This window comes from Schistocerca americana, unplaced genomic scaffold (genome assembly GCF_021461395.2).
Source record: "Schistocerca americana isolate TAMUIC-IGC-003095 unplaced genomic scaffold, iqSchAmer2.1 HiC_scaffold_1430, whole genome shotgun sequence".
Classification (NCBI taxonomy): domain Eukaryota; kingdom Metazoa; phylum Arthropoda; class Insecta; order Orthoptera; family Acrididae; genus Schistocerca; species Schistocerca americana.
In genome coordinates, this window is record NW_025725513.1 from 1 (window position 1) to 7,500 (window position 7,500).

The 7,500-nt window shown below is 55.6% G+C and overlaps 2 non-coding genes across 2 annotated transcripts; both read right to left on the minus strand.

Moving 5' to 3' along the window:
• Positions 1 to 1,680: 1,680 nt before the first annotated feature.
• LOC124568055 lies at positions 1,681 to 1,835 on the minus strand. Its single transcript, XR_006971107.1, has one exon. It is a non-coding gene; the product is annotated as a 5.8S ribosomal RNA (ribosomal RNA).
• A 352-nt stretch (positions 1,836 to 2,187) lies between these two features.
• Positions 2,188 to 4,097, minus strand: LOC124568062. Its single transcript, XR_006971113.1, has one exon. It is a non-coding gene; the product is annotated as a small subunit ribosomal RNA (ribosomal RNA).
• Positions 4,098 to 7,500: the final 3,403 nt, after the last annotated feature.

The window sequence follows — 7,500 nt, forward strand, 5'->3', positions numbered from 1 at the left end:
ATCCCACAGCGCCAGTTCTGCTTACCAAAAGTGGCCCACTTGGCACTCCGATCCGAGTCGTTTGCTCGCGGCTTCAGCATATCAAGCAAGCCGGAGATCTCACCCATTTAAAGTTTGAGAATAGGTTGAGGTCGTTTCGGCCCCAAGGCCTCTAATCATTCGCTTTACCGGATGAGACTCGTACGAGCACCAGCTATCCTGAGGGAAACTTCGGAGGGAACCAGCTACTAGATGGTTCGATTAGTCTTTCGCCCCTATACCCAGCTCCGACGATCGATTTGCACGTCAGAATCGCTACGGACCTCCATCAGGGTTTCCCCTGACTTCGTCCTGGCCAGGCATAGTTCACCATCTTTCGGGTCCCAACGTGTACGCTCTAGGTGCGCCTCACCTCGCAATGAGGACGAGACGCCCCGGGAGTGCGGAGGCCGCCGCCCCGTGAAGGGCGGGGAAGCCCCATCCTCCCTCGGCCCGCGCAAGGCGAGACCTTCACTTTCATTACGCCTTTAGGTTTCGTACAGCCCAATGACTCGCGCACATGTTAGACTCCTTGGTCCGTGTTTCAAGACGGGTCGTGAAATTGTCCAAAGCTGAAGCGCCGCTGACGGGAGCGATTATTCCGCCCGAGAGCATCCCGAGCCAACAGCGGCGCGGGTCCGGGGCCGGGCCAGGTAGGTCCGTCATCCGGGAAGAACCGCGCGCGCTTGCCGGGAGCCCGAGCGCCCAAAGGGGCGAATCGACTCCTCCAGATATACCGCCGGGCAGCCAGCCAGGACACCGGGGCTCTGCCCAACAGACGCGAACCGAGGCCCGCGGAAGGACAGGCTGCGCACCCGGGCCGTAGGCCGGCACCCAGCGGGTCGCGACGTCCTACTAGGGGAGAAGTGCGGCCCACCGCACACCGGAACGGCCCCACCCCGCGGCGAGTGGAAAGGCAACCGGACACGACCCCGCCGCGGATTGCTCCGCGCGGGCGGCCGGCCCCATCTGCCGAGGGCGGAGGCCAGTGGCCGGATGGGCGTGAATCTCACCCGTTCGACCTTTCGGACTTCTCACGTTTACCCCAGAACGGTTTCACGTACTTTTGAACTCTCTCTTCAAAGTTCTTTTCAACTTTCCCTCACGGTACTTGTTCGCTATCGGTCTCGTGGTCATATTTAGTCTCAGATGGAGTTTACCACCCACTTGGAGCTGCACTCTCAAGCAACCCGACTCGAAGGAGAGGTCCCGCCGACGCTCGCACCGGCCGCTACGGGCCTGGCACCCTCTACGGGCCGTGGCCTCATTCAAGTTGGACTTGGGCTCGGCGCGAGGCGTCGGGGTAGTGGACCCTCCCAAACACCACATGCCACGACAGGCGGCAGCCTGCGGGGTTCGGTGCTGGACTCTTCCCTGTTCGCTCGCCGCTACTGGGGGAATCCTTGTTAGTTTCTTTTCCTCCGCTTAGTAATATGCTTAAATTCAGCGGGTAGTCTCGCCTGCTCTGAGGTCGTTGCACGAGGTGTCGCACGCCACACCGCCAGCCGGCTGTGCACGCTACCGAGTAAGTACCGGTATGCGAACCGCCAGGCGACGGGCGCGCATCGCACGTTTAAGGAGGCGCGGCCGGCCCCACAGGCGGCCGCGACGCTCCCAGGTCTGCGAAGCGGGGCAAACGCCGCGCGCTTCAGTATACGTAGCCGACCCTCAGCCAGACGTGGCCCGGGAACGGAATCCATGGACCGCAATGTGCGTTCGAAACGTCGATGTTCATGTGTCCTGCAGTTCACATGTCGACGCGCAATTTGCTGCGTTCTTCATCGACCCACGAGCCGAGTGATCCACCGTCCTGGGTGATCTTTTTCTGAGTTTCCACTGTCTCTTTCAAGACAGTTGCATAGGCGGGACGTAGGCGTGTGGCGGCCCCTGTTCAAGCGTTCTGTGTCCAACGGCCTCACGGCCGATGGGCGTCGTACGGCTCCACACCGGAGCGGACAGGCAGTCGGGCGAAAGTCATTCAAAACCGGCGCCAGGCGCCAGGTGCCGCAGGCCAGCCGCTCCAGCGCTTCAGCGCTCGTACCACACAACATTGGCGTTAGTTTTGAGACGCACGCGTGGTTCCGCACGCGGCGCACGGCTACTGCGAGCCGTACAGGTAGCGTGTTGCGCGACACGACACGCACATCGAAAGACATGCAGTCTAGTCGGTAATGATCCTTCCGCAGGTTCACCTACGGAAACCTTGTTACGACTTTTACTTCCTCTAAATGATCAAGTTTGGTCATCTTTCCGGTAGCATCGGCAACGACAGAGTCAATGCCGCGTACCAGTCCGAAGACCTCACTAAATCATTCAATCGGTAGTAGCGACGGGCGGTGTGTACAAAGGGCAGGGACGTAATCAACGCGAGCTTATGACTCGCGCTTACTGGGAATTCCTCGTTCATGGGGAACAATTGCAAGCCCCAATCCCTAGCACGAAGGAGGTTCAGCGGGTTACCCCGACCTTTCGGCCTAGGAAGACACGCTGATTCCTTCAGTGTAGCGCGCGTGCGGCCCAGAACATCTAAGGGCATCACAGACCTGTTATTGCTCAATCTCGTGCGGCTAGAAGCCGCCTGTCCCTCTAAGAAGAAAAGTAATCGCTGACAGCACGAAGGATGTCACGCGACTAGTTAGCAGGCTAGAGTCTCGTTCGTTATCGGAATTAACCAGACAAATCGCTCCACCAACTAAGAACGGCCATGCACCACCACCCACCGAATCAAGAAAGAGCTATCAATCTGTCAATCCTTCCGGTGTCCGGGCCTGGTGAGGTTTCCCGTGTTGAGTCAAATTAAGCCGCAGGCTCCACTCCTGGTGGTGCCCTTCCGTCAATTCCTTTAAGTTTCAGCTTTGCAACCATACTTCCCCCGGAACCCAAAAGCTTTGGTTTCCCGGAGGCTGCCCGCCGAGTCATCGGAGGAACTGCGGCGGATCGCTGGCTGGCATCGTTTATGGTTAGAACTAGGGCGGTATCTGATCGCCTTCGAACCTCTAACTTTCGTTCTTGATTAATGAAAACATACTTGGCAAATGCTTTCGCTTCTGTTCGTCTTGCGACGATCCAAGAATTTCACCTCTAACGTCGCAATACGAATGCCCCCGCCTGTCCCTATTAATCATTACCTCGGGTTCCGAAAACCAACAAAATAGAACCGAGGTCCTATTCCATTATTCCATGCACACAGTATTCAGGCGGGCTTGCCTGCTTTAAGCACTCTAATTTGTTCAAAGTAAACGTGCCGGCCCACCGAGACACTCACTCAAGAGCACCCTGGTAGGATTGCAACGGGGTCCGCCTCGGGACGCACGAGCACGCACGAGGCGCGTCGCACGCCTTCAGCTCGCCCCACCGGCAGGACGTCCCACGATACATGCCAGTTAAACACCGACGGGCGGTGAACCAACAGCGTGGGACACAAATCCAACTACGAGCTTTTTAACCGCAACAACTTTAATATACGCTATTGGAGCTGGAATTACCGCGGCTGCTGGCACCAGACTTGCCCTCCAATAGATACTCGTTAAAGGATTTAAAGTGTACTCATTCCGATTACGGGGCCTCGGATGAGTCCCGTATCGTTATTTTTCGTCACTACCTCCCCGTGCCGGGAGTGGGTAATTTGCGCGCCTGCTGCCTTCCTTGGATGTGGTAGCCGTTTCTCAGGCTCCCTCTCCGGAATCGAACCCTGATTCCCCGTTACCCGTTACAACCATGGTAGGCGCAGAACCTACCATCGACAGTTGATAAGGCAGACATTTGAAAGATGCGTCGCCGGTACGAGGACCGTGCGATCAGCCCAAAGTTATTCAGAGTCACCAAGGCAAACGGACCGGACGAGCCGACCGATTGGTTTTGATCTAATAAAAGCGTCCCTTCCATCTCTGGTCGGGACTCTGTTTGCATGTATTAGCTCTAGAATTACCACAGTTATCCAAGTAACGTGGGTACGATCTAAGGAACCATAACTGATTTAATGAGCCATTCGCGGTTTCACCTTAATGCGGCTTGTACTGAGACATGCATGGCTTAATCTTTGAGACAAGCATATGACTACTGGCAGGATCAACCAGGGAGCTGCGTCAACTAGAGCTGAGCAGCCGGCCGCCCGGGAGTGTGTCCCGGGGGCCCGCGCGAACACGCAAGCGTCCGCTCAATTATTCTGCAAACAGGAGGAGGCTGAGCTCCCCTGCACAATACACCTCGAAACCCTCTCAGGTCCCGGCGGCGCGCAGCGCCGTCCTAAGTACTTGGTCGGGTTCGAGAGAGGCGCAATCGCCCGGAGTTTGGCGAGTAGACGCTTTAGGTGCGACCACCCGTGCTCCCAACTGAGCTTGCCGCTGCCGACAGAGGCCCGGGAGCGTGCTGTCGTGGCATTGCCGGCGGGAGACAACACGCGCCACCTACGGTGGCCGGCAGCTCCAACGCCAGCGCCACAGAAGGACAAAAGCCCCACTTGGGTGCCGAAGCGAACTCTCCCAGCACAGCGCACGCGCCAACACGTCCGCACAGCTGCGATACAAACCACCTGCGAGAACCGCAGAGGCGACCGAGCAGCAGACGGCGTCGCGGCGCCGAGCGCCGGGCGGCGGCGCATCCTCAGCGCACACAGTCCTCAATCGGACCAGCACACTGCAGATGTCCACCGCGCTTCGCACCGGGCCCGCGAGGACCTACTTTGGCCGCACGGCGCCGCGTGCAGGGTGCGCCGGCGCGCAGCTGCGCCGCCTGCCGCCTCCGTCGGCCGGCGCGCCTGCCACTGGCCGCCCCCACCAGCCGGCTGTAGCGCGTGCGCCCACGCACCGCGCGGCCAGCACGCCGGGAGGCCCCCCCTCACCGGCCGGGGACGGTCCCACCCAGCCACCGCCGCGTATCGCTTCACACCCACATGCCATTCACGTTCGTGGGCATGGTGGGTATCGCTGAAACAACCGGTTGGTAGCTCAACCGATCGTCGCCATCACTGATTCACCTCTAGCGAGAACAACCGCACCACAACCGTTTACCAGTTGTTCATTTGCGTAACGTCACCAGCAAACGTAGACGTCCATCGCCATTTGCAAATTCAACGATTGTTGCATGCCTGTGTCAGGTGTCACGACACACTATGTCTGCCCACATACACGCAACAACATGTGCACGCTTCGCGAACACGTGGAAGGTGGCCCCCGTACGTATGCGATGTCCATTGCGCGAACGACTGTCAACCGGCCTCTGTCGCATGTCGCAGATGTGGAACGCAGTGCACCATGCTATCACGGTGTGTGAGAAGAGACGACTACGTCTGACAACACGCGCCACTACATCAACAGACGGCTCATGCTGATCGCCATCCACGGCATACCATACTGCAATCCAGCTCTTATAGGGAGACGACACGTAGCTGAGTGCACAATATTTGGACCGTATGGTTCGCCGTTGTTGGCGCAGTCGTGGTACGGTCACACATGTACCACGATGTATCATTCAGTACATGAGGACCAATGTGCAGTACAGTGTGTGATTTGGACGTACAACATCAGCGGACAGTTGACACACGCCGTACCACAACGTAGGCTGTGCTTCGCCATGCAAATGCCAATGAACAACTGCGAAGGGCATTGAGCATGTACGTCCTGCTGCCATCCGCATTACAGTGTATAGCTGCAAGGTGTTTAACATGAAGCGATACTCTGGGGACCAGGCAGTGCGAGTAGCAAACTATATTGCGGGGGTTGCAGTTAGGCAACACCACACTAATTTAACGCGTCGTATGACAATTACAGAGCAGGTTAAGGCCCAACGTGTGTTGGGTTAAGGCCCAACGTGTGTTGGGTTAAGGCCCAACGTGTGTTGGGTTAAGGCCCAACGTGTGTTGGGTTAAGGCCCAACGTGTGTTGGGTTAAGGCCCAACGTGTGTTGGGTTAAGGCCCAACGTGTGTTGGGTTAAGGCCCAACGTGTGTTGGGTTAAGGCCCAACGTGTGTTGGGTTAAGGCCCAACGTGTGTTGGGTTAAGGCCCAACGTGTGTTGGGTTAAGGCCCAACGTGTGTTGGGTTAAGGCCCAACGTGTGTTGGGTTAAGGCCCAACGTGTGTTGGGTTAAGGCCCAACGTGTGTTGGGTTAAGGCCCAACGTGTGTTGGGTTAAGGCCCAACGTGTGTTGGGTTAAGGCCCAACGTGTGTTGGGTTAAGGCCCAACGTGTGTTGGGTTAAGGCCCAACGTGTGTTGGGTTAAGGCCCAACGTGTGTTGGGTTAAGGCGCAACGTGTGTTGGGTTAAGGCGCAACGTGGGTTACGTTAAGGCGCAACGTGGGTTACGTTAAGGCGCAACGTGGGTTACGTTAAGGCGCAACGTGGGTTACGTTAAGGCGCAACGTGGGTTACGTTAAGGCGCAACGTGGGTTACGTTAAGGCGCAACGTGGGTTACGTTAAGGCGCAACGTGGGTTACGTTAAGGCCCAATATAGGTTAGGTTAAGGCCCAATATAGGTTAGGTTAAGGCCCAATATAGGTTAGGTTAAGGCCCAATATAGGTTAGGTTAAGGTACAATATAGGTTAGGTTAAGGTACAATATAGGTTAGGTTAAGGTACAATATAGGTTAGGTTAAGGTACAATATGGGTTAGGTTAAGGTACAATATGGGTTAGGTTAAGGCGCAATATGGGTTAGGTTAAGGCGCAATATGGGTTAGGTTAAGGCGCAATATGGGTTAGGTTAAGGCGCAATATGGGTTAGGTTAAGGCGCAATATGGGTTAGGTTAAGGCGCAATATGGGTTAGGTTAAGGCGCAATATGGGTTAGGTTAAGGCGCAATATGGGTTAGGTTAAGGCGCAATATGGGTTAGGTTAAGGTACAATATAGGTTAGGTTAAGGTACAATATAGGTTAGGTTAAGGTACAATATAGGTTAGGTTAAGGTACAATATGGGTTAGGTTAAGGTACAATATAGGTTAGGTTAAGGCACAATATGGGTTAGGTTAAGGCGCAATATGGGTTAGGGTAAGGCGCAATATGGGTTAGGTTAAGGCGCAATATGGGTTAGGTTAAGGCGCAACGTGGGTTACGTTAAGGCGCAACGTGGGTTACGTTAAGGCGCAACGTGGGTTACGTTAAGGCGCAACGTGGGTTACGTTAAGGCGCAACGTGGGTTACGTTAAGGCGCAACGTGGGTTACGTTAAGGCCCAATATAGGTTAGGTTAAGGCCCAATATAGGTTAGGTTAAGGCCCAATATAGGTTAGGTTAAGGCCCAATATAGGTTAGGTTAAGGCCCAATATAGGTTAGGTTAAGGTACAATATAGGTTAGGTTAAGGTACAATATAGGTTAGGTTAAGGTACAATATGGGTTAGGTTAAGGCGCAATATGGGTTAGGTTAAGGCGCAATATGGGTTAGGTTAAGGCGCAATATGGGTTAGGTTAAGGCGCAACGTGGGTTACGTTAAGGCGCAACGTGGGTTACGTTAAGGCGCAACGTGGGTTACGTTAAGGCGCAACGT